Raw genomic sequence first — 26,118 nt, forward strand, 5'->3', positions numbered from 1 at the left:
CGGCTTGTGATTTCATGTGTTATAAAGTGAAAGAGAAAGGCAGCAAGTTTTTTTCCCTCCTGCAATAATCTTATTTTATACTACCTGCAAATTCCATTTTGGAATCCATCATTTCTTGCTTCCTAAATGTGTTTAAGCAAAGGATTGCCTCAGTGGTGGATGCTGCCAGTTTAAAAACCGGTTTGGTGAGCGCGCGCTCTGTGCGCACATGTGCGCTTTGTGCGCAGGTGTGCATAAGGCAAAATGCACACCTGAAAATGGAGCATTTAGAAGCTCAGCTACTTACCAAGTCAGCAACAGTAAGTAGAACAGCAAGGCGGGGGGGGATCAGCTGTGCCACGCAATTGAGATGAGCTACAAAGCAGGAAATAAAGGACAGGATAAAGTGGGGCTGGGTGGGCAGGGTCAACTGATCATCGGTACTACCGGTTCGCCCGAACCGGTTCAAACTGGCTGAATACCACCTCTGATTGTCCCCAATTCTGCAGAACAAATAGCTTTTTGTTTTTGTTTTGGAAATATTGGCTACATGCAATTTTTAGGTAAACTCACCTGAGGAATTAAGGCTGAATAAAAGTGCACAGGGGTTTTTCCCACTTAAGAGGAAAGGGAACAAGTAGTGACTAATATTCAAGCACCCATGGTGGTGCAGTAGTTAGAATGAAGTATTGCAGGCTAATTCTGCCCACAGCCAGGAGTTCAATCCTAACCAGCTCAGGGTTGACTCAGCCTTCCATCCTTCCAAGGTCAGTAAAATGAGGGGGAAATATGTTGACTTTGTAAACTGCTTAGAGAGGGCTGTAAAGTACTGTGGAGCAGTATATAAGTCTGAGTGCTATTGCTGAGTGCTAAGTTCTACCTTCTCCTAAACCATCATCAGTGCTCTTCTCCAACACTGCAATTCTGGCATAAATATTGAGTCGCTGACTTTATGAATCAGTTCCTTATTCTCTGCAAATAAGATATACTTTGCATTAGCTTTTGTCTTAGTCTTTTTTCATTTGTTATGGCAATATGATTTTGTTCATAAAACTGAAAGATGTCTAGCAAAATCAAGAATAAATCATAACAGACAATATAATATGAGTGTGGGTTCAGATCTTGATTTTTATCATTTATAAACCTTCCTGACACAATGTTCTAATTCTGATTTAGGGGTGTTGGGCTTCTCAGATTAGGAGCCACTGTAAAAAGGAACCGTAGATAAACTGATTGCACTAACACAACAAAACCGACAACTGGAACTCTCACTGCTGGCGACTCAAGTAGAAAAAGTGATTGCAGTCCCTTTTTTTAAAGAGGCAGTGGGTTGCATCACACTTCCTAAGAAAGAAGGACTGAAGCACAGATGTTAATGAAAGGTTTTGATTCACAAAGGCAGTGAAATCAAGAAATTCACCTGGATTCCTCCAATTCTACTGAGCACATAAGAAGAAAAAACAGCATCATTTAAACTTCTTGACAAGATTTTTTTCTTGGTGCTTCCCCTCCCCCATCAGATATGAACTGAATACTTCCTGTGCTCCAAGTAATTTGGCTAGCATCCAAAGAGAGGTGACCCCACCCACCCCGCAAAAAAAAAAAAAGGCACAAAGCCAGAATTCTTAGCGGTGGTTTCTTGGTTCTTTGTTTTGAACAAAGACAAGTAGAATATAGGCTTTGGGATCTTTTAATCTCCACTGATTCTGTTTATGCTTAAGTTGTGGACATTTGAGACATGTGGGAATGTAAAAAATGTCTTGTAGAAGCCAAACTTTCTCACTTAGCCATGCAGTGCTTTGCAGATTTTATCTAGATTTCCAAAAAGAGAGCGAGGAGAGGGGAAAAAAATCCTCTAGCCTTGTTCTCATTTCAGAAGAGAAACTGAACTAGTTGCTGCTTGTTCAAGTAGACTATTCTCATAAATCGTTTCTATTGGCAAAATGCTGAGGGACAGGTCCAAACAAAGATTATGGATTGCGTGTTGCACTAGATGGTATTGAATGGCACTCCCTCCCTTCAGTACCTAACTCATCATCTTTCAGCTGTCTTCTTGTGAATGAGCCAGCCCAGGGAGGTACTAGATATTCTGCCCTATCCCAGAAAAGATATCTGCACATAATTTCAAGGCTGTTTGTATTCCTTCTTTCCTCCAAAGCTAGGAGGAAGATATTATTTTATTCCCACTTGAGGTATGCTGGCTTTATTTACATATATGCAAAACAGTGTATTTTACCTCATAGCCCAGTTGTTCCTGGTTCCCTCCTACTTTTCCACAGGTGGATAAACAAAGCCGAAAGGTATAATTCATCACGATGTCAAGACCTGGTTTGGGTCCTCGCCCCCTAATCCTTTTTTTCCTCAAACAATTCTGAATATGTAAGATTGTAACCTATGCTAGTTTGGAAATGATCATAGGTTCAACCAGCATAAAACCTAACCTTTTCTGATTTATGTATAGGCTTGGTAAGAGATGAATTCGAGTAAAAAGGCTCTCTCAAAAGTCCGAATATGGGGTTTGTTATGGTATACTGGCTCAAATTAGAAATGTGAATATTATGCTGTGCGCTTTGTTACAAATCTTGTGTTGCAATTTACTGTCTATTTTACTATATTTTGCTGCTTTTTTATTTTGGATGGTTTTACTTTTTACTTTTAAATTAAACGGTTTAGTAGTTGAGTGGTGTAAAGGTAAAGATTTTCCCTGTCCAGTCATGTCCAACTCTAGGGGTCAGAGGGAGCCAGCATTGTCCAACGACTTTTTTGTGATCATGTGGCCAGCATGGCTATACGGCAAAGGCTGTTACCTTCCCACCAAAGTGGTATCTATTTATCTACTCTCATTTGCATGCTTTCAAACTGCTAGATGGGTAGGAGTAATGGGAATTCATGCTGTTGTGCAGCGTTCAGATCTTGAACCCGGGCTGTCAGTTTTTTGGTTGACAAACTCAGTGTCTTTAACCACTGAGCCATCAATTGAGTAGTTTAAAAGCACAATAAAGTGGAAACAGAGTGTCTCTTTGAGGAACATGGGTGGTTCAGAGAGATGTGTGTGTGAGAGAGAGACAGAGACAGAGAGAGACAGAGACACAGAGAGAGAGACAGAGGCTGAAGTCATCAGCACAAAGCTTCAAAACATGGTAACTGCTTTGAACTGTTCCTAATGTAGTTCCATTATGCTTTACTATTATAATTTTAACCTGTTGAGGTTGTTGAGGAACACATAATACCTAAAAGCAGTGGTGGGTTACTCCCGGTTCCGTCCAGTTCTTTAGAACTGGTAGTAAAAGTGGCAGGTGGCTCCGCCCACCTGTCCAGACGTCATAATTGACGATCTGCGCATGCGCAGAAGCTTCCGTTACAAACCGGTAGTAAAGGTAAGTAGAACCTACCCCTGCCTAAAAGGCTTTCTTTTTAAAAAAGGAATATTTGTCCTTTTTCTGTCAGGAGACATTTACACCTTTCTTTCTCTCAAAATAAACAAAAGAAAATCAACTCATCTCCCACTCTTAATTATTTTAATTTCTAAGACTTCTTAGAATTCATTATTTTTCTGCATTTCCCAAAAGGGAAATGATATTATATGGAGACATAACTGCTAATTATATTGGGATTTTAATTTTTATTTGTTTTGACTGTGCTGGTATGAAGTGATAGCTGTGTTTTATAGTCATTATATTCATTATAAACTCTAAGATTATATTCATAATGAACAAACACTAACTGAACCAACACTAATCCTGTACATTGTAAATATGAGACCATCTCTAAAATACCATTAAATCCAGCTGGTATTTTGTTATTGAGCTGGTTTGTCTGATTGCTTTAACCTACATACTGTATCTTTAAATGTTCCATCAATTGCTAAATTTAGAAAGAGTAAGGAAGGCTGCTTTGGTCAGAAGGGAATGTTGACATTGAATAGTAACTGATATCCCTGAAGCACAGGTCAATAACCCGACCTTTTTGCCTACCATTAAAACAGCTGAGCTTTTTGTTATTCTTGAAGACAATCGAACCAACAGATGGTTGTCCAGAAACTGTGCAATGGTCAACTGCTTTCAAAGTCTTTATAACTGGCACCATAATGTTAGTAGATCAATCAGTTCTTCAGAAAAACTCAATGCATCTTTTAAATGATTCTGAAAGAGTATGATGTTACTTCAAGGTACTGCCATTTATTGGCAAATGGGCATATCTTTCTACTTGTATATGCCAGCAGGTGATTTGAAGATCCCTTCTATTCTACCTCCCCCATCTTTCCTTATAAGCACACAAAGACACCAAAAGAGAAGTACAACAGTTGAACAATTAAACAATTCTACCCCATTAAGAACGAACTGCTTACTGTGTACTTATTAAATGTGGCAGTGATTGACAATAATACACACAATCACACTATTATGGTTATAATTATAATTAACACATGAAATTAATCAATTAAGATGTTATCATTCCAATAAGAAAATAATATTAGCATTTACCAGATTCAAAACTACTATGGTTACACGTCAACAAAACCTTATATGAGTAAAAAAGTTTCACTATCCAACAACAACAACAACAATATAACAGAATTATTATGCCTGGAAGTTTTACAGTCTATGACTGAGAAAGCCCTGAGAGGTCCTATAAAAAGGAGAGTTTATTTAAGACTTAATATATATAAATTTGCTATTCGTTGCGGTCAACAATCCAATGCAAGGAACTACTATCAAGAAAAAAAGGACAATTTCAATAACAATTTCTTTAAAAATAGGGCTCTATAACAGTGGCCCCCAATCTTTCCGGCTTGGCGGACCAGAGGAGGGAGAAGGGATGGTTTTGTGTGAGTGGTGGTGCACGCATGCACACATGCATGAATGCAAGTTCATTTGCACGAGCTGTGGGTGTGTTCGATCATTGCTCATGCAAATGGAGCTGCACATCCGTGTGCGTCTGCCACTTGCACAAGTGGTACTTTGTGCACACGCATTCTCGTCCACCACTCCTTCCATATGGGCTGCGTCCCAGGGGTTGGAGACCCCTACTCTATAACTTCTCTACAGACTGAAAGACATTTCTGGAAGTAAACTTTGATCCAAATTTGCTGCTGGTGGCCTATGTGGGCCATGATGTATAGCACAGTTTGTTTATTTATTTGTTAGATGGGAGTTCTAAATTACATACATGGAAACTGATCTCCATCTTATTTCTACAGCAATAACCTTGTGAAATGATGTGGCTGCTTCACTTTTAAACAATCAAATCACTTTGAAGATACAACATAATAGCATAGTACATATTGGGCTCCAGTGGTGGGTTTCAAAAATTTTTACTACCTGTTCTGTGGGTGTGGCTTGGTGGGTGTGGCGTGGCTTGGTGGGCGTGACAGGGGAAGGATACTGCAAAATCCCCATTCCCTCCCCACTCCAGGGGAAGGTTACTTCAAAATCCCCATTCCATCCCCACCCACTAACCTGCTCTGGGAAGGAATCAAACTCCCCCCTCTTCATTTCCCCAAATAAAATATTACTCATATGAAAAGCAAGGAAAAATCAAGCTGCTAACAAGGAACCTGCCTGATACTCATTCCACATTCCTGCCAGCTGCATAAAGGAAACTTTGTAAGAAGAAAACAGCTACCGGTGCTTAAAGATAATAGAAGGTGGAAGCCAGAAGTTCAGCTCCATTTACAAGCAGGCAGAAAACTCATTCAAGACAGGATATTTCACAATGGAAATCACTCAAACCTTTTTAGAAACACAAAGCCCATGTTGCACAAACCCCAAAACTTCAAAAACATAGAACCATATAAGAATCCCTCCTCTTATCCAGTTTGTTGTTCAGGTGACCCAGAAATGAATTGCTGAATGTCACTTCGCTTCTGCAAGTAAAAACCTCCTTCCAGAAGCTGCTTTTGGCTTGTCAATTTAGAGTGACAGCGTCTTTTTCCCCCCCTTTCTTCTTTGCTAAGTGATCTCCTGGCTGAAAAGCGAGCCCTGATTTTTTCCTTTTAGCCGATCAGTTGGAAGGCTTTTTAGCTTCTCAATTTAAAGTGATGGTGTCTTGTTTTTTTCTCTCTCTTCTTTGTCAAGTGAGCCCTGATTTTTTCCTTCTAGCTGATCAGTTGGGAGACTGGGAGGCAGCGAATAGATTGGGGGTGGGGCCAGGCAGAGTAGTTCTCCAAACTACTCAAAATTTCCACTACCAGTTCGCAAGAACTGGAGAGAACTGGTAGCAACTCACCACTGCTGGGCTCTCAACAATGCATTGGCACTTTGCTGAGCAACCCTGAGCAAGGGCAGAACTACAGCGCCATATATATACTCTCAGCCTACTACATTGCAAAGGCAAGACAAAGAAATGGGAGAGACACGGTGTAATTTACAACATGACTTTGGATTATTTTTTTTAATAAACCCATTAGGGTTTATTTTTTTTAATAAACCCATTAGGGTGACATTATTATTTATACCTTTCTATTAGGTTAGCATGCTTGCCATGCTATGAATGAGATTTGGTTAGTGAATAGAAACAATTTGGTTTACTGGCCACAGATCTTCCCGCTCAGGGGGAATTCAGCCTGCTGTGAACGTTCTCTTTGTTTTCTTACAAGGGTACTTTAAGCTGTTGGAGAGGGGGATTGTATCTTACATGTTTGATAGTGAATGCAGCTTACCTGTGAATGGAGAGAGAATGAGTGGCCTGCAATCACCTGCCGCATTTCCATGGCTGAGAATGGAGATCATTGGGTTTTTCCTGTCCTAGTCCAGTACTGACTCTTCCAGGTGGCATAATAGCTACAACAATTCCAGATAAAGATAGTTTAGCCACTAAACTGGTAATCTCAAAGTTGTATCACTGTAATGTAGTTTATCTGGACTGTCTCTGAAAATGATCTAGAAATTACAATTGAATCACAAAGCTACTACTGGGATACTAACTTTTACTTTTACTTTTATTTGATTTGTATACCGCCCTACTCCCGAAGGACTCAGGGCAGTGAACAGCCAACAATAAAATACATACATACAAAATTTAAAAAGCAGAAATAAAATCGAATTAAATAGTTTGGCCCAGACAGATTAAAACCCCAATCAATTTAAGACAAATTTAAACTTTGAGGATTAAAAATATTAAAATATTAAAATTGTTTAAAAAGAGGGAAAAAGTTAGGCCAGTTGTCAGGAGCCATGTAAGACAGGTCATGAAAAAGCTGTGTGGATTGCCTATTTCTAGTATAAATTCAAGATTCTTGGTGGGAAATAATTCAGCACTACTTTTTAAAGCTGTGCTACAGTTTTTGAATGCCTATTCCCAAAATATATGCAAACCTCAACTTCACTAATATTATAATTTGTGGTGAAGATTGGCTATTATTGTAAGCAGTATAGTTGGATCTATTGTTAAAATTTTTAATTTTTTTTACTGACTTTAATATGACACTTCATCAGCAACTGAGGAATGTGCAGCTATACTCTTCAGTAGTCCTGATTTCTAGTACTATATATACATACTTCAAAAATATTCCTCCAAATCCTACATTTGACAATGTTTTTTAAAAAGTTATTTATAAAACATCCTAATACTAATGTATGCCCACTTTAATCCATCTGCTTTCTGTTTACTTGAAAGTTAGTCACAGGCAACCCTGCCAGCATATATTTAAAGAATATTCATACAGCCAAATATACATTTTTTTTAAAAAAAAAGTAGACATAAGTACAACATTCACGGATTAAAATTTGCACAGACATATGTTCTTTCTGGTTCCTTTTATAAATATAAATAAATTAAGCTAAAAGGCTTAAGTAGAAGACTTTCAGCTTGTCTAATTGCTTACGTGTAATGGTCTGCATTTAAGTAATTTTTCAGCCACAACTTTCAATCTTACTTCCTCTTCAAGGTATACTCTGATGCCTACAGTTGACACTGATCTTTCTACACTAGAGATGCTTGGGTAATTTGATCTTTCTGAATTCTGAAACAAACTGGCTGATCTGTATTTCCCAGGCTAATGGAAGGATTGAAACATAATTATCCTTTGGATTTTGCTCTTTGCAGTGAATTTTGCAGCTGAAAACTTACTGTATCAAAATGTTATTTAAAAAGTATATTTAAATAAGATATTTAGAAGTGCATACATTCTGATAACATATCTTTATAAATATACATTGATAAGGAAAATGCATTGAAATGGTATTTTTTTTAATCTGAATGTTCATGCAGATTTCTTCAAATTGTGTATACCATTCTGTACTAAACTTTGCAGAAATGGATTAGAACAAAATAAGCACAATATAAATAATCAAATCCATAACATGTATGACATAAGACATTTGATCTTGATAGTTTGAATGAGAGCCGACCTATAAAGTGTTGTAATCTTCTGCTTTGGAGTTTCAACAGGCTGATGAAATTAAGGAATGGCTGTAGTTTACAAACTGCTAATCAATGATTTATATATTTTTGCTTTTAGTTTTCTCAACTTTTTCCTTCCTTCCTTCCTTCCTTCCTTCCTTCCTTCCTTCCTTCCTTCCTTCCTTCCTTCCTTTCTTTCTTCCTTTCTTTCCTCATTGATCTTCATTCAAATTTTTCATAAGCCCTTGGAGGGAGAAAAAGATGAAAAAGAAACTACTGTAGGACTACAGGTAGCAAAACAAAGAATTCTGCCTAAGGGCATCTACTGCCAAAGTTCTCACTGTATATTGGAGTCAAGATGGCTATGTACCGTATTTTTTGGGCTATAAGACGCACCGGTGTATAAGACGCACCAAGATTTTGAAGAGGTAAGCAAGAAAAAAAAAGTTTTTTCTCTCCCCAGCCCACAGGAGCACTTTGCAGGCCTCCCAAACCCTCTGCCCGCCCCCTTTTTGCAAAAAATGAGCCTGTTTTTTAGCAAAAACTGGATGTGAGGGGCCGAATGGCTATATTCAGTGTATAAGACGCACCAACATTTTCACCCTCTTTTGGGGGGGGGAAAGTGCATCTTATACTCCAAAAAGTACGGTAATTGAAACATGTGGAGACACTGAAGTGATGGACCAGGTTTAAATCATGAAGATCACTGGATATGTGAGTAATTTGGGATCAGTAACTCTTGACCTTTCTGATAGGTATGTAGATGAGGATTGGGACTGAATACATAGATAAATAATTAGGGTAAAGTTCAATATGTCTTTTTCTAGTAGCCATTCAAGAGAAGTTAAAAGAGCCTTGGTGGTGCAACAGACTAAAGCACTGTTAAGTAACACCAGCTGCCTGCAATTATTGCAAGATCAAATCTCACCAGGCTCAAGGTTGACTCAGCCTTCCATCCTTTCGAGGTAGGTAAAATGAGGACCCGGTTTGTGGGGGCAATAAGCTGACTTTGTATAAAAAAAGAACATCGCTTGTGGGGGCAAAAGCCCTACTAAGCAGATATATACAAAAGTATGAAGGCTATTGCTTAACGCATTGTAAGCCGCCCTGAGTCTCTGGAAAAAGGGCGGCATATAAATCGAACAACAAACAAACAAATAATAAATAAATAAATAAATAAATAAATAGTTAACAATCATGAATGAAAATTCCCACTCGAAAATACCCACTTGGGAATATGATTTTCTGCTCTATAAACAAGGCCATACTTGTCTTTCTGCTTCTATTATATATTTTTTTGCACTGTTCTTTTCCTAATACTGTTTTCCACTTCCCCAATCCTTGTACGAAGAGGATGAGGATGAAGAAAACAAAAAGAAAAAATAACATGATCTTTAAAAACAATATATGGTAAATTGAACAAATAAATGTATGCAAATCAACATATTTCTACTGTGATTATTCAATTACAGATTGAGGCTTTCTTAACCCTGAATTTTGAGACTCCAATACAATTTCCCTGTAAATTCTGTAAGAATGATCAGAATTAAAGCCAGAGTAATATTTATTTATTTTTAATTAAAAATAATAGGGAGATTCCAAAAGGTTTATCTTGAAAATCTAACATTCAACATCCATTTAAAGCATTTGTATTTTTAAGTTTCTTTTTATTAAGAATTCATTCAATATATAAACAGCCCTGTTAATTAGATTACATGGTTAGGGCAAAACTGTATTTTTGTTGCAGGGTTATTGACCATGGAAATACATATTCATCATTCCTTTCTGTAATCCCTACTAAATCCATTCCAGTTCTGTCAATCAAGAGAATACAATCAGGATATTTACAAATGCACGGAATGAAAGATTAAGAAAGAATTTAGCAACTTTGCAATACTGATGTGAACAAGATGGAGGGAATAAAAAAAAATCCACTTGCAAAATGAGCTATTGTCAAGAAAAAACATAGATATTGATTTACCCTTTATTTTCTGATGAAGGTTCATTCATAAGCTAATGATCAATGAACAGTCCAGCTCCAGACTAACTAACAGTTCAAACTATTGTAGGAAGTTAGCACCCACCCCTCTCCTAGGAAAATGAGATATTTTAGGAAATATTAAAAGGGCAGAATATTTCCCTTAAAAGGGAGGCAGAAACTCAGCCCCCCCTTTTGTCAATGGGCCATTAAGGCCTGAGCCAGCTCATCTGCAACACAAAAGATATGGCCTCCAGGACATAATAGGATCCATCTAGCAACAGAAACTCACCACATGACACCTGCGAAGATTACATCACCCAGCAAACCTACAAAGTTAGCTAAGACCCCCACCCCCTGGGAGTCTGACATTTACAAAAATGCTTTATATTTTTTTAATAAAAGTTTATTAAAAAATTAAAAATGACAATTTATTTTTGTAAAAAATTACAAAATGTAATTTTTTTTCTGTAACTTTTTTTTTTTTGTAAAAAGTTTGTGCTTTAGTACATTATTGTATTTAGTATAACAATGCAAATGATAATGCACCGAAGGAAGGAATCTGCACCAAGATCCTCGGTGATGCAGCAGACTAAAGTGCTGTTAAGTGCTAGCACTTAGCTGCCAGCTGCCTGTGATTAGTGCAAGTTCGAATCTCACCAGGCTCAAGGTTGACTCAGCCTTCCATCCTTTCGAGGTAGGTAAATTGAGGACCCGGATTGTGAGGGCAATAAGCCAACTTTGTATAGAACAACACCGCTTGGGGGGTGGGGGGCGAAAGCCCTAATAAGCAGGTATATACAAAAAAGTATGCAGGCTATTGCTATAATGCATTGTAAGCCGCCCTGAGTCTACGGAGAAGGGCGGCATATAAATTGGACTAATAAATAAATAAATAAATAAATAATACAATTTTTTAATTGTGATTTATAAACAAGAAATGGTGCAATGAAATTGACATACTTAGGACTTAGAGACGGAAATTGATAGATTCACCATTATTGTACCTAGCACATAAAGATTTATCATTCCAAGATTATAGCTCCAAGCTCCACCGGAAGATTCAAAATAATGAACCAAAATTTGTGCTTAACTTCTCAACTATGGATCTTCCCTTATACTCCTCTCCTCCCCTCCCCTCCCGCCCTCTTCCATCTTTTAGAAAGCTAATATTTGTACAGTACATATGGTGTCAATTTTATAAAATATTACAATTGACACAAAAATCACTCTGGCTGAATGGTTTCTGCATCTCTAATATAATAGCACCAAATTCAGCAGCATAAATGTAATTATCCCTCATTCATTATAAATAATAGGGAGAAAACATTGTTCAAGCCTGTTGTCTAATCAGATAACTACAGAAGTCTTGGAATGAGACATTTATGGCCTCCTATTTGCAGAATAAATATTCTGACTGTTCTTTAGTGGTGAGATCTATTATCTTGCTAGCAATGTTTTGATGTTTTGTCTTCAGTTCCAACCTCATGCAACAGTCAGTTGACCCTGTGAAGCTTTGTCTGATTCCTTAGTTTTATTATGAAACATCATATTTTCAGCTTTCAGTTATGTGAATACAATTATCATGGTATTATAAACCCACCCACATAGATTTTTCTAGTTGATGCCTAGATTTCAGAATTGTTTCAGCCTCATGTTATCATAGTGCAATCCTTCCCCAGATAGATGGTCTCCAGAAATTCACAGTTTATTCCACCAATGATGCAATTCATATTTGTGCTTTCCCCAAATATTCCTGCTTTATTTATTCAATGCCTCTCTTGAAAACACTGAATAATGGCATAAATTAAGTGTAATCAGAGAGCTTCATGGAAAGCAGATGTGAGTGGAAGGCGAGACTTCTTGCAAAACTTTACAAGACTTCAAAGCCTAGAAGGAGCCGAACAAAATATTCATCTTTTCCAACTTTTCACTGGTCTTCATAAAGGACCATAACCAAAAAGGGAAAGGGGGAGAAAGGAGGAACCTTGGCTCCTTGTTTCAATCTTTCCTGGCCTAAGGCAAGATTTTTGGAAGGAATAAACTGGAAGCAAACATGAAAATGAAAAAGTTGATTGACAAGGCAGAGACCAGCTGGGCTGGCAGTGAACAAAAGAAATGCTGTCCAGCTCCCGTTTAAGTGAATCTTCAGGTTGTCTGGTTTTTAAGAGGCCTGTTCCTTGTCTGTGTGGTTTTCATAAACAACCCTGATATGTTTTATTCTTTTTGGAGAATTTTCAGCTGCATGTTGTCTATAGTATTCTGACTCCTTCCTTTCAAAACACAAGAGTAATGCTTGTAAATTACCCTTACGCAAATCTACACTTCTATTCGCACATGCAAAAATGTACAGTTGTTCATGTGAAGAGTGTGGAATGAGAGAATGTTAATAATGCAGTCCAGTGAAAAATAATGTGGATGTCAAAAAAAAAAAAAAAAGAGGCTCACATTGTAGAAAATAGTATTGAAGAAAGCAAACTCCAGCCTATGGAATTCCAGTTTAGAATAGTATTTAATTTTCTGTCATGGAAGGATTAAAATACTGCTTGCACTGATTTTTTTATTTTGGCGTGGAGATGGGATCTGGGTAGAGTGCAAAAGATTGTTTTCATGCCTGCACAGACTGCTGCACAAATAATAAATTACACCAGGGGAAAAACCATCCATGCACAAGCCAGTGAATATTGAATGAGGATAAAATGGATACACAGGGGATTATGGTGAGATGTCATGACTGCCTGAAGAATGGTACTCATAGCATGTAGGATCAAGGAGAACAATGCCCTGTTTGCACCGTGCTGAAAGCAAAATGAAGTTCCCCTTATCTTGATGCTGTGGATGTTATCTTTTCCTGTGCTTCCAGGTTTAAAAAATGTATAGGTCAGTCTCAAATACATCATTAGGATGGTAGGTTGGGGAGATAGCTAGCTAGCTAGCTAGCTAGCTAGCTAGCTAGATGATAGATAGATAGATAGATAGATAGATAGATAGATAGATAGATAGATAGATAGATAGATAGATAGATAGATAGATAGATAGATAGATACATAGATACATAGATACATAGATACATAGATAGATAGAATAATAGATGGACAGATGGATAGATGGACAGATGGATTGATTGATGGATGGATGGATGGATAGATAGAAAGATAGATAGATATGATAATAGACAGATGGACATATGGACAGATAGACAAATGGATAGATGGATGGATGGACGGACGGACGGACAGACAGACAGACAGATAGATAGGATAACAGGATAATAGATAGATAGGATGGACAGATGGACAGATGGATGGATAGTTGGATAGTCGATAGATGGATGGATGGATGGATAGATGGATAGATGGATGGATAGATAGAAAGATAGACAGATAGACAAATAGGATAATAGACAGATGGACAGATGGACAGATGGACAGATAGATAGATAGATAGATAGATAGATAGATAGATAGATAGATAGATAGATAGATAGATAGATAGATAGATGGATGGATGGATGGATGGATGGATGGATGGATGGATGGATGGATGGATGGATGGATGGATAGATGGATGGATAGATGGATAGATGCACAGACAGAAAAACAGACAGATTTCAGAGCTTTCAGATATGCAATTCTGACAATATTACTTGCCTAAGTGGATGGCCTCACTGGAAACAGGATGGGAAGGATATGATACTACTGGTTATTTTGATTGATTTTGTTTCTATGAATCTGGAAAAGGGATTTTGAAACTTTGGTGTTCAGCTATGGGGATTATACTCAGCTCCAATGTATTGATCCTTGGTATATTTTTCGGTTTTAGAATTGACAACGAAGGTATCAAAGTGGTGGATAGCTTCTGCCTTTTAGGATCAACCATCAACAGTTAAGGAAATACCCTGAAGCTAGCACTTGGCAGACCAGCCATGAACAGCTTGGAAAAGATATTCAAATGCCACAATGTGTTTATACCTAAAAGAGATAAAAATTGTGTGAGCCATGGTTTTCCATTTGACACTCTAGAGAAGCAAAAATTGGACTTCAAGGAGTATTGATGACTTTGAACTTTAATCTTGGAGAAAATTACCCAAGATTACCATGGACAGCCAAACAATAGCTTCATACAATATACCCAGAGTACAATATTTTAAGTCTGGTTATTTGTGCTTCAAGGGAGAACTCTAGATTGATTTGGGCATTTTTGTTTGTTTGTTTGTTTGTTGTTTGTTTGTTTGTTTGGCTGTCCATGGTAATCTCAGGTAATTTTCCAAAGATTCAGCTCTTTGGAAAAGGCTGTAATACTAGGAAAGATAGATAGATAGATAGATAGATAGATAGATAGATAGATAGATAGATAGATAGATAGATAGATAGATAGATAGATAGATAGATAGATAGGATAATAGATGGACAGATGGACAGATAGATAGATGGATGGATAGATGGATGGATAGATGGATAGATGCACAGACAGAAAAACAAACAGATTTCAGAGCTTTCAGACAGGAGGAAAGAGAAGGGGACAACCAGCAGCAAGATGGATGGACTCAGTTAAACTGGTATTAAGTGCACCTTTGTGAAACTTGAAAGAACAGATTAGGAATAGAATGTCTTGGAGAAAATTGGTCTATGTGATTGCTAGGCATTAAAAATGATTTGATAGAACATAATATAATTGCTAGATACTTCTGATTGGTACCTAGATTTGTTAATGGACTTAATAAATAAGATGAAATTAAATTTGGAAGATAGGGGTAACTATTGACCAGGAGAAAACTACACTCAAGGGTTTGTAGTCTAGACAGATTACAGTTTTCATCCCCCCTGAAAAAGTGAGTCATATTCAGGGAATTCTCCTTGATTCTCAGCTGTCCCTCATTTCCTCCTGGTAACAGTGCATGGGGGTATGTTATACACCTATAACTAGTGTGCTAACTGTGATTGTTCCGGAGAGATTTGTACTTGGCAACAAATATCCAAATTTGATCGTATTACATGTTATACATTGCAGATAGTTCAGAAATTTAAACTAGTGCAAAATCTGGCTGTTTTGTGGCAAGATATTGTAATCACATTGTTCTGATGTTGAAAAACCTCTATTGGTAACCAGTTGGTAGCTAAAGAATATATTTCTATATATATTAAAATCTTCAGAAGAACCTTTGAAGGACCCACATTCAGAGGCCCATCTGTTCAATGGGTCCTTCTCAAATGGTGGCATGTACTCCCTCAGAATCTGCATTTAATTCTACTTATCCCCTATATTTTCTTCATTTCCACTGATGTCGTCCTTAGAGTCATAACTGTCTTTCATTTATTTCTTTTTGTTTTTTTCTTGTTCTGCTCTTTTTTTATTAGACTTTCAAATCATTCCTATCACCCATCTCCTCCCATTTATGCCTGTATGACTGTAACTTGTTGCTGTATCCTTATGATTTATATTGTTTCCTAGTATGATTTGATTGCTTATTTGTACCCTATGACTATCATTAAGTGTTGTACCTTATGTTTCTTAATGAATGTATCTTTTCTTTTTATGTACCAATATGCACCAAAGACAAATTCCTTGTGTGTCCAATCACACTTGGCCAATAAATAAATAATTCTAATTCTAATAAATGTTCATTTAAAAAGTTAAAGGCTTAAAAAAGGTTTCCCCTGTAGTGTGTCCAACTCTAGGGAGAGGTTCTCATCTCCGATTCTCAGCTGAGGAAGCCTGGGTTGTCTGAGAGATGCTTCTGTCATCATGTGGCCAACATGAAAGTACAGCACACACGGTAACCTTTTCCACTGAAATGGTACCTATTTATCCACTCCTCATAAGGATTAAGATATTTGGACCGTAGATGAATCAAAAGATAATTTCAGTTTTTCCTGTTTTGATATGAAATTTGCCTAGCTCATACTGGTTCCCTTATTATAATTGGCCTTAGTGATATATTTGGCTTCTTATATTCAGAAATAGGTTAATTAAAGGCAAATTAATTTATATTTCTGGCATACTTGTTGCAATTTCACAATTCAAATGTTGTAAAATAGAAAAACCAATCCCAGGATTATGGCATTGTATTATATTTTTCATTCTACCAGAGTATCAGTGTTCTGCCTCTTGGTTTATGTGATTAGGGACATCAAGGTCTTTTAGAGGCACGTTTTCATGTTTCTGAAACAAGGCCCTCTTCACTTCTTGAATGCTACTGCCCAAAGCAACTAAAGGGAGGCACATTGATAAATCATGGCTGACAGCTTCAGTTTTTGTAAGGAAACTAAGTGATAGTTGAGGATCTTCCAAAACACGAGAGTTGCCCAGCCATATCAGTAATACAAGAAAGTCAAATGCTGGCAAGGAGTTATAGTAAGCCTGGATGTAGAGATGTAGAACAATTGCTGCAATAGTTTCCTTGCAAGGAAAGGTGCACAATTCATACACATTTCTTCTGTTTGTCTGCCTGTCTTGGCAAGTCCTAACTCAAGCTATTTATGTGTCATCATCTCCCTAATCAAGCTTGAGACTATGATTCCTGAGGGACCTGTTTGCTGCCCCTTGCTTCTCTGTGTTAGGTTTCAATTGCCTGCCATACAGGATCTATTAGGAAAGTGGTGAAATGTAAATGGCTCTTGAGCTGAAGGATGGAGGAACTGGAAATAGCTCAAAAATGGACATGGCTCTGACCAGTCATTAAGTGACTTATATTCATGGCTGCATTTTCGGGAAAGAACTCAGAAAGATAATAACTTTAAGATGCACATATATTCCTTCCAACTACTATCTGTGTGGCCTACAGTTTAGCAAACAGGTATGATACAATAATGTGGAGATCCCTTACATTTATGAGCTGGCTATATACCTACTATCACCCTATTTCTTCCCTCGAAGATTGCAAGGAAATTGAAGACCTAAATATTAGAAACAGGATACATGAAGGCTGGATGATGATAAACAAGGTAAAACTAAATCAAGATAATGGTGTTGCATGCTAATTGGATTTTCACAAAGTAATGCATGCAAAAGACACATTTGCATAACTACTATATCAGCTAGGGCTTTTCCTGAATTGCTCAATCTGACAATATTGAGATAAAATAATGCAATCCTAGATTGCATTAACAGAGGGATAGAATCAAGAACATGTGAATTATCCGTCCCACTTTATGTGAGAGAAAACTCCTCTCACGGTTTGCTGTGCCTATTGATTGGTTTCTGGTTTGAATGTTTGAATGGACCAATCAGCGTGCAGCTATTAACTCTGAGTTTCCCGGGCTTTGTAACTGACACTCACTCAGTATATAAGGAACTGCTCTGGCTACTGAGTGCTCACACGCACACGCATACGCGCATACACACCTGCTTGCTCCTACTTACCTATTAGCATCTCGCCTGGGTCAGAGACAAAGAGCTGAAGTCACTGAAGCCTCCTTCTGAGGAAGGAAGACTCCATGGAGCGATTCCAAAATCGCATGGAGCGATTCCAAAAGATTCCAAAATCGCATGGAGAGATTCCAAAAGAGCTGAATGAACATTGCTGAAAGGGAGATGACTACTGATATTCTCTTGTAGATTTTGTTTTGTTTGTTTTATTAAACTAATTTGTTTTAAACTTCTCTGGCTCGTCTGTTTGGTGCATTTGGTGCATTTCTAAAATTTTGTAGAATTGCAGTCTACAAAACCTCCACGACACTTTATAAAGCCTTAGTAACACCACACTTAGAATACTGCATCCACTTTTGGTCACCATATTGTAAAAAAGAAGTTGAGACTCTGGAAAGAGTACAGAAAAGAGCCAAAAAGATGATTAGATGGCTGGAGACTAAACCATATGAAGAATGGTTGCAGGAATTGGGTATGCATGAGGGGTACATTTGAAGAAAATCTTGAACTTTCAATTGATGCAAAGTTAGGCTAAGAATTAAGATCACATTCTGTTAATATGGAAGACCTGGACTGGTTCACCATATAGGTAGAATGCGGTCATTTAACTGGTTTGACTTTGGATTTTTGGTTTGGTATAGATGGGGAGAAACAGAAAACATTGTTGTCCAAACTTTCAGGATACTTTGCAGCTCAGAGAAAAGAATTTATTGGAAAATATGTATTGGAAATATGTATTATTAAAGTATGCATGTTAAGATAAATTTGTTTGTTTGTTTGTTTTCCATACTACTGCAATCATTGGCAGTACACAAAGTACTCTTGGCAGTACACAAAGGAAGGCATAAAACAACCACATTATAAAAGAATAACAATAAAAAAGAAGCCAACGTGTTTTTTAAAAATGGAGCAGCATACCAAAAACTCACCACAAGATTGTATCATCGCAACTAAATTTTGAAGACTACTAAATAGAAATGCTTCATCTTAATTTGCTTGCAGAAAGCATCAGAACCAGACAAGCAAAGCTTCCAGTGGAAGGCTGTTTCAGGAAAGAGATGCATCTCCTCACCTCATCTCACCTAGCTTCACCCATGTACGGAATCTCGAGCAATATCTGCGTATCAGATGAGTTCATTCTACCTGGAGATGGCAGTCCTGAAATTACTTTGGCACTTTCATTGGTCAAAGCCAGCATTTTACTTTGCAGCCACAAACCTATTGAAAAGCAGTGCTTATCAGTAGGTTTGCAGTATAATGCATTCCTGGCATGTAGTGTCTTTTTAAGAGATAGGGCTCTGAATTTTGTACCAACTACACTGTCCAGTGTTTTCTAAAGGTAGACACGAAGTGGTCTTTAAAGGAAAGCTGTATAGTAGTAGTTCAACGAGAGTTTATTTATTTATTTTATTTATTTAGTTTGTCAAACATTTATGACAAAACAGGTATAAGTAGAAACATGGACATGAACACAAGAAATGAGTATGAATAAATGGGGACAGTAGGACAGGGACGGTAGGCATGCTGATGCACTTATGCACGCCCCCTTATAGACCTCTTAGGAATGGGGTGAGGTCCATGGTAGACAGTTTAAGGTTAAAGTTTTGGGGGTTTGAGGATGTAACAACAGAGTCAGGTAGTGCATTCCAGGCATTGACCACTCTGTTGCTGAAGTTGTATTTTCTGCAATTGAGTTTAGAGCAGTTTACCTTGAGTTTGTATCTATTGTTTGTCCGTGTATTATTGAGGTTGAAGCTGAAGTAGTCACTGACAGGTAGGACATTGTAGGAGACAATTTTGTGTACTACGCTTAGGTCAGATAGTAGGGGGTGTAGTTCTATGTTGTCCAAGCCCAAAATTTCAAGCCTGGTGGCATAAGGGATTCTATTGTGAGCAGAGGAGTGGAGTACACTTCTCGTGAAATACCTCTGGACTCGCTCAATTGTATTAATGTCCGATATACAGTGTGGATTCCAGGCAGACAAGCTGTATTCGAGAATTGGTCTGGCAAAGGTTAATGTTGTGAGGTATTTCCACTCTAGATAGGACCGTAACTGGCATACCATCTCAAGTTGGGCAACAGCCTTCCTGGCCACAGCCTTCTCCAACTTATGTGGAGGACTCTTAGGTCCTGGGCCTGCTCCCTGAGCAGCAGTATTTTCAAAAGACACCAACAGAACTCACAAACAGCTTCAGTGGACAAATGGCAACTTGGACTTGCTTGGTTTCCTGTATTTTATCATGAAAGCTTTTACAACTTCCAACATGAAATGGAATGGAAAGTATTATTTTGCACCTCCTCCGTTATAATAATTGGAACTGGTTTCAGCTGTGTTTTTTATTTAGCAAATATTGTAATTGCTAGTTGCCTGATGCTACCTGGTTGTGTTACCTGTTAAATATATACAGATTTCTATATAAACATAGTTGATAAAATCAGACTACACAATCATTATATTTTTGTCTTTCCAGAACTGTCAGTGAAAATGATGCATTATCAATATTTTGCTTGTTTTGAATATAAATGACAGATGGATTATCATTTGCTAATTCTTACTTTGAAATAATATTTAAGGTTAATAAGATAATTTTAGTACATAATTTTAAAGAGGAAATTGGTTAAATCACCAAAAGAAATGAACTAAGCTTATGTTGGCAATATTTTAGTTTTTGTGATCTGAGTAAATTACCATTTAAGTGCTTTTTCTGGTACTCCAATTCAATAATCATAAAAAGTTTTCACAATGAGCTTTTCAACAGTTAGTTTTGGTTTTTCTTGCTTTTCAAAGTATCAATTACTACAATACAAACCCTTGTAATAAATTGTAATACTTTAATAATTCTAGTATCATCTTTAACATCACTACAGGAAAATCCAAGAAAATCTGTCTACCCTCTCCCTATTTTAGCGTCTTTTTTTCTTTTGTTAAGCAAATGATAGATCTGAATCTTGGATCATGCTGCTCATCGTTCCATAAATGTTTAATTATTGTAATATGTTAAGATTGTGATTCTGCTTGAAAGATCACACCAAAAAAGGTAAGGAAAAATGAACTATTGGGGGCGAGGACGATTCAAAACATTTGCATTGATTAGAATGATTTTCAAGGTAATTTCTTTCTTCCTGTCTCATTTTGAACCATTGCTTCAGCTGCCAATTTTAAATAGAACTTCATTCTCTAAACATGGTCACTGTTCCCCAGGTGTGAAATCTACTTACCTTCCCTACCGGTTCAGAAGTGCGCACACCATCGACATGTTCAATTTTTGCACATGTGCAGAAGGTTAAAAACCAGGAAGTAATGATATCCCGGAGGGTGGGCGGAGCCTTGCGCTACCGCCACTGGTTCACTGAACCACGTGCCACCGGCGCTACCGGCTCACATGAGCCGGACAGAACCAGCAGGATTTTGCCACTGCTGTTCTCCTGCAAAGATCCAAGAAATATTTGTGGAGAACGGAACTGTTTGCAGCTCAGGAGTCCTTTTAAGGAGCAGTTTTCTTCTAACTTTGATCTTAAATTAAAGCTAGTAGGGAATTATCACAATTCTACTTTGGCACAATTTTTGTGTTCTCATTATTTATTTAGTTCATGCCACCAACTGTCCCTGGCAAAAACTCATCTGCCAAACATCTTAGTTCTTTGGATTTGAAATCTACCTTTGCGGAAAATGGATGCTTGCCTATGGCTGTTTATCGCTTAGCTGTTTTGGCAGACACTGGTCTTTCCCCAGAAGCCATCTGTCACCAAACACCACCACTTGGCAAGGATACAATGCAGTCAAGGGTGGGAGAGAGGTGTTTTCACAAACACAAACAGGAAGGCCAGGCCAGCTCACTGACAGATTTCTAATGTTGTCTGCAGGGCAGCGCTTCTGTTTACCTAGCTTCTGTTTAATTCTGCTACCAGGGTCTGATCACTCTATCATTCCTGGTGTTACTTGTGGTCTTTCCCAGCTCTGTACTTTTTAAAGTTCAATCAAGAAATGGAGTAAACAGAAACTCAATGCTTGGCTCTCTTTCTCTTTCTCTCTTTCTCTTTCCTTCCCCCAGTCTCTCCTCCCCTCTCCATCCCTCTGAAGCCCATCTACAAACATGACAAGGTGAATGGGCTGACTGCAGAAAGTTCTTGGCTTAGATAAATGGAAGGCTTAAAGAAAGATACAAATATTCTGCCAGGAGATGCTCTGGCGTGATATTTCATGCTGCTAACTTGAGTTCATTCCCTTTCTTTTCTCAGTGACGGAGCTACTGGTATTTTAGTCTCCGAAAGAAGATAACTCGCCTTGATGCTTTCCAGAGGCAAGGAGGCATGCAAAAGACTTTCATAAGGTCATGGTCTGCTTGTTCGCTAATAGCCATAGCACTGCCGCTTGCAATTGATTTGCTGCACTATGCCCTCTCCTGCAGTATCCCATATCATGCTGTCATGGGCCAGGAGAAAAAGAAGGGTAGGTGACCGTAAAGAATAATATTAAATCCTGACTTTCTCTGGCACCCTTTCTAATTCAGAGGGAACATTATCGTTTTTTTTCAAAGCAAAGTGCAAATTATGCACTATCAAGGTGCTTTAAAGGATCACATTGTTCCCTTTGATTAGTTCATCACCTGCTGATGGTGCAGATTAGAAGTGGGTAATTGATTATAAATAAGTGGTGAGAAGAGGAGATACAGATATAAATTGTTTATTTATTGTGGCTGCTGCTCAACAGATATCTTACTGATAGGGCATATTCTTTCCTGTAGAAGTACCCCATCCGTGGCGTCTCTAGACAATTACAAGGGTCTAAGGTTGCAGGGTCTGAAAAACATTCAGTGGGAGACCTTGAGAAAGTTCTTCAGAAGCACAACAAATACCAAAATAGTTGGGACAATGACCTCACCCACGATAAGGCGGCACTTATATTCACAAGACTCCACGTCTGCAAGAGCAGAAGTCTTCTTCTCAGTGAACCCTTTCTTGTAATGAGTTTTCATGAGAAAACCTTTTTCCATTTATTAATCTGCAAAGTGCTTTATAACCGAATTATGCAGGATTTCCTGAGAAACAATTTGAGGTAACGGTTTACTTGTTGCACTCAGATCAGAAAGATTCAGGTTCTAGTCTATCCTCAACATGGAACATCCCTGGATGATTTGAGGCTACTCATTTTCTCTTAACCAAGCTTACTTGGTTAGGAGCCTGAGTGGCGCAGCAGACTAATGCTACTGTTAAAGGTAGTATTTAGCTTCCAGCTGCCTGCAATTACTGTGAGTTCTATTCTCACCAGGCTCAAGGTTGACTCAACCTTCCATCCTTTGTAAGGTAGGTAAAATGAGGATCCGGTTTGTGGGGGCAATAAACTGACTTTGTATAAAATATACAAAAGTATGAAGGCTATTGCTTAACGCCTTGTAAGCCTCCCTGAGTATCCGGAGAAGGGTGGCATATAAATAAATAAATAAATAAATAAAAAAGAGCCGAGGTGGCACAGTGATTAGAGTGTAGTACTGCAGGCTACTTCAGCTGACTGCTAGCTGCAGTTCAGCAGATCAAATCTCAACGGCTCAAGGTTGACTCAATCTGCCAAGGTGGGTAAAATGAGAACCCAGATTGCTGGGGGCAATATGTGGACTCTGTAAACTGCTTAGAGAGGGCTGTAAAAGCACTATGAAGCGGTATATAAGTGCGATTGCTATTGTTACGTCACAGGATTTTATGTGGAAATAAAATAGAGATCCTCCTGGGTAAGCCTCCTTGGCTCTTGAAAAAAGGGAGATATTAATTAATATATTTTAAAATTTAAAATATGTTCTTCAGAGGATGCTTATACTAACTAGATAAGATGTATTCTATTCCTATGTGGCCTTCTGGAATGCCAGGGGATAAGCTGGATGGACAGGAGCAAGGAAATCACTCTAATATCTTTAGAAACACTATGGATAGTCACCAGAGGCAGATTGAGATGTTAGGCAGGAGGAGATAATAAACAATACTTTGGTTTAATGCATCAGGTGATAAAACTAACCAAATTGATTTAAATCAGTTTGGTATAAATGCAAATATTTCAATAGCTGAGCTTCCTGATATAGTAGGAAAATAAACTCAATATGTTTGATGTAATGTACTGTATTTTCTAGAGTTCTGGGACTCACTGAAATAATGTTCCAGCACAGTCAAAATACCAAAAAAAAAAACAGTATTTTTACTAAAGGAATCACTATTTTTGCTAAAGTAAATATTCTACTTTTCCCCCACCAGCTTGGGTGCCCAGCTCATATTTGTGACATTGCAGTGAGCCATGGACATGTAATGCCCATTTGTGACCTTTCCCACAAACAAAATCAATGGAGAAGCTGGCATGGAAAGTCACAAGTAGCTCCAATAAGTTGCTTCTGCTTCTTTTTCTCCTGAGGAGCCTCAATGAATGAATCAACCAACCAACCAACCAACCAACCAACCAGAATAGGGCTGGAAATGGAACTTGGAAGTCTTCTATCCAACTCCCTGCTCAATCTGGAAGCCTTATACCATTTCAGACAGGTAGCTGTCCAGTCTTTTCTTAAAAATCTCCAGTTAAGAAGCACCTACAACTACTGAAGGCAAGCTGTTTTACTGGTTAATTATTCCCACTGTTAGGAATATTGCCCTTAATTCTATGTATCAATACTTAGTAGCACCCTCCCCATACACCTGCCTGGTGCCTGCCCTCTGTAGCATGCACCTACCCTACCCAAAGCCTCCTGTTGTCTCCCGCATGATAATTGAAAGCACTTCTTAGACAAAGGATGTATTAAATATTTCAATTTTACACGATGATGAATGTTAGAATATGGGGAGAATTTACATTTTTTCCAAGGATAGTATCTGATATAGATAGATACATAGATTATAAATGATGCATTATTCCTTGAACTCTAAGGCCAGTTTTACATTTATGCAAGTGAACATCCAGTGCCTTGCATCTATTTTTAGTATACTTGAGCAGCGCTATTAAAAACAATTGGGAAGAAGTTCCCTTAAGTCATGGATCCAATCTTATTTGACTTTAGATTGGATCTAACCCATTACAACTATATCATAAAAATGTCACATTTGTTGCTACAGTTGAAAATGAAGTTTTCTTATATTATTCGAGCTCAAGAAATAGTTTTAATAAATAGTTTGGCTGCTTTTTATACCTATTGCCCCAAGAAGCAGAGTGATGGCAACGATCCCAAGTGTCACCTGCTCAGGCAGAATAAATACCCTAGAGAACCTCAGGATTCCTTTGAAAATGCTTCACAAAGTATTTCACGCTTTGCAGTTACCGTTCTATTAGGCAAAACTTTAATTGAGATGAAATCTTGGAAAGAGGGAGCTTGGATGTTTTCAGTATAATCACTGAATTCTAATTGTATCAAAATCATTTTTTTCCCATAGAGCAAAAGTTTTCATTTGTTCCTCTTTCACTATTTGCAAAAAGACATAGATTTGACGTTTAAAAGCATCTGTTTTCTACTGGGTTATGCTCCATAATTTGATATTTGAACAATAGCAAATCTGTTCTGATAAATTGATCCCATAGTGAGAGACTTCAAAAGATTTAAATTTATTTTTTTTAAAAAAGCTTGATTACAAACTCCCATCTATACGGTATAAATTCAGAACTGATGGAAAAAATGATTGTAATGATTTATAATTCCATCATGGATCATTAGGAAGTGGGTTCAGTATCTGATACTTTATAATTTACTGGCCAGAACATCACACATAAAATGGCATCCTTGACTTCCCAAATAACAAGACTTTTTCTTATCTTTTTTTTTTCAGAAACATCCCTAGGATCAGAGGCTTTGTCAAAAAAATGTCATGCCATGATGAAAACAGTACTGTTCTTTTCAAGCAGGCATGTAATGTCATCACACATGTACAAAAGAGACAGAGTTTGTGCAACAGCGCAACATTGGCTTATCATTTGCCTTCTCTTGCCACTCCCACCTCCCATGGTTCCTGGGACCCCCATATTCTATAAAATTGAGAGTAAAATTGAGGTAAAAGATTAGAAAGAGGCAAAGGAAAGAATAGAAAAGCCTTCTACAAACATCCAAAGAGAAGATCCAGATGAATTCCCATCAATAATTCTGCCTGAAATATTCTATGAACATGTGCTACAATCCAATTTCACAGGCAAGCAGGTAGTAAGTACCTATTTTGGTTGGCCTAATTATTTTATCTGTAATGTTATCTATAGTAGTTGCTTTCTCTTACTACATCTATATGACTCAGCCTTCCATCCTTCTGAGGTGGGTAAAATGAGGACCCAAATTGTTGGGGGCAATATGATGTAAACTGTAAATTGCTTAGAAAGAGCTGTAAAGCACTGTAAAGTGATATATAAGTCTAAGTGCTACTGCTATTTCTATTGCTATATCTCTCTTTTCCCAATAATCTCTCTCCCCCTCCTCTCTCTCTCTCCTTCCCTCCCTCT

The 26,118-nt window shown here is 37.8% G+C and overlaps 1 long non-coding RNA gene across 1 annotated transcript; it reads left to right on the forward strand.

Annotated features, from left to right (window-relative positions):
* Positions 1–246: 246 nt before the first annotated feature.
* Positions 247–25,955, forward strand: LOC148114520 (uncharacterized). Its single transcript, XR_015732849.1, has 4 exons — positions 247–299; positions 21,909–22,119; positions 24,064–24,191; positions 25,461–25,955. It is a non-coding gene; the product is annotated as an uncharacterized LOC148114520 (long non-coding RNA).
* The last annotated feature ends 163 nt before the right edge of the window (positions 25,956–26,118 follow it).

The sequence above is a fragment of the Pantherophis guttatus genome, chromosome 3 (assembly GCF_059756535.1).
Source record: "Pantherophis guttatus breed Tessera chromosome 3, ASM5975653v1, whole genome shotgun sequence".
NCBI lineage: Eukaryota > Metazoa > Chordata > Lepidosauria > Squamata > Colubridae > Pantherophis > Pantherophis guttatus.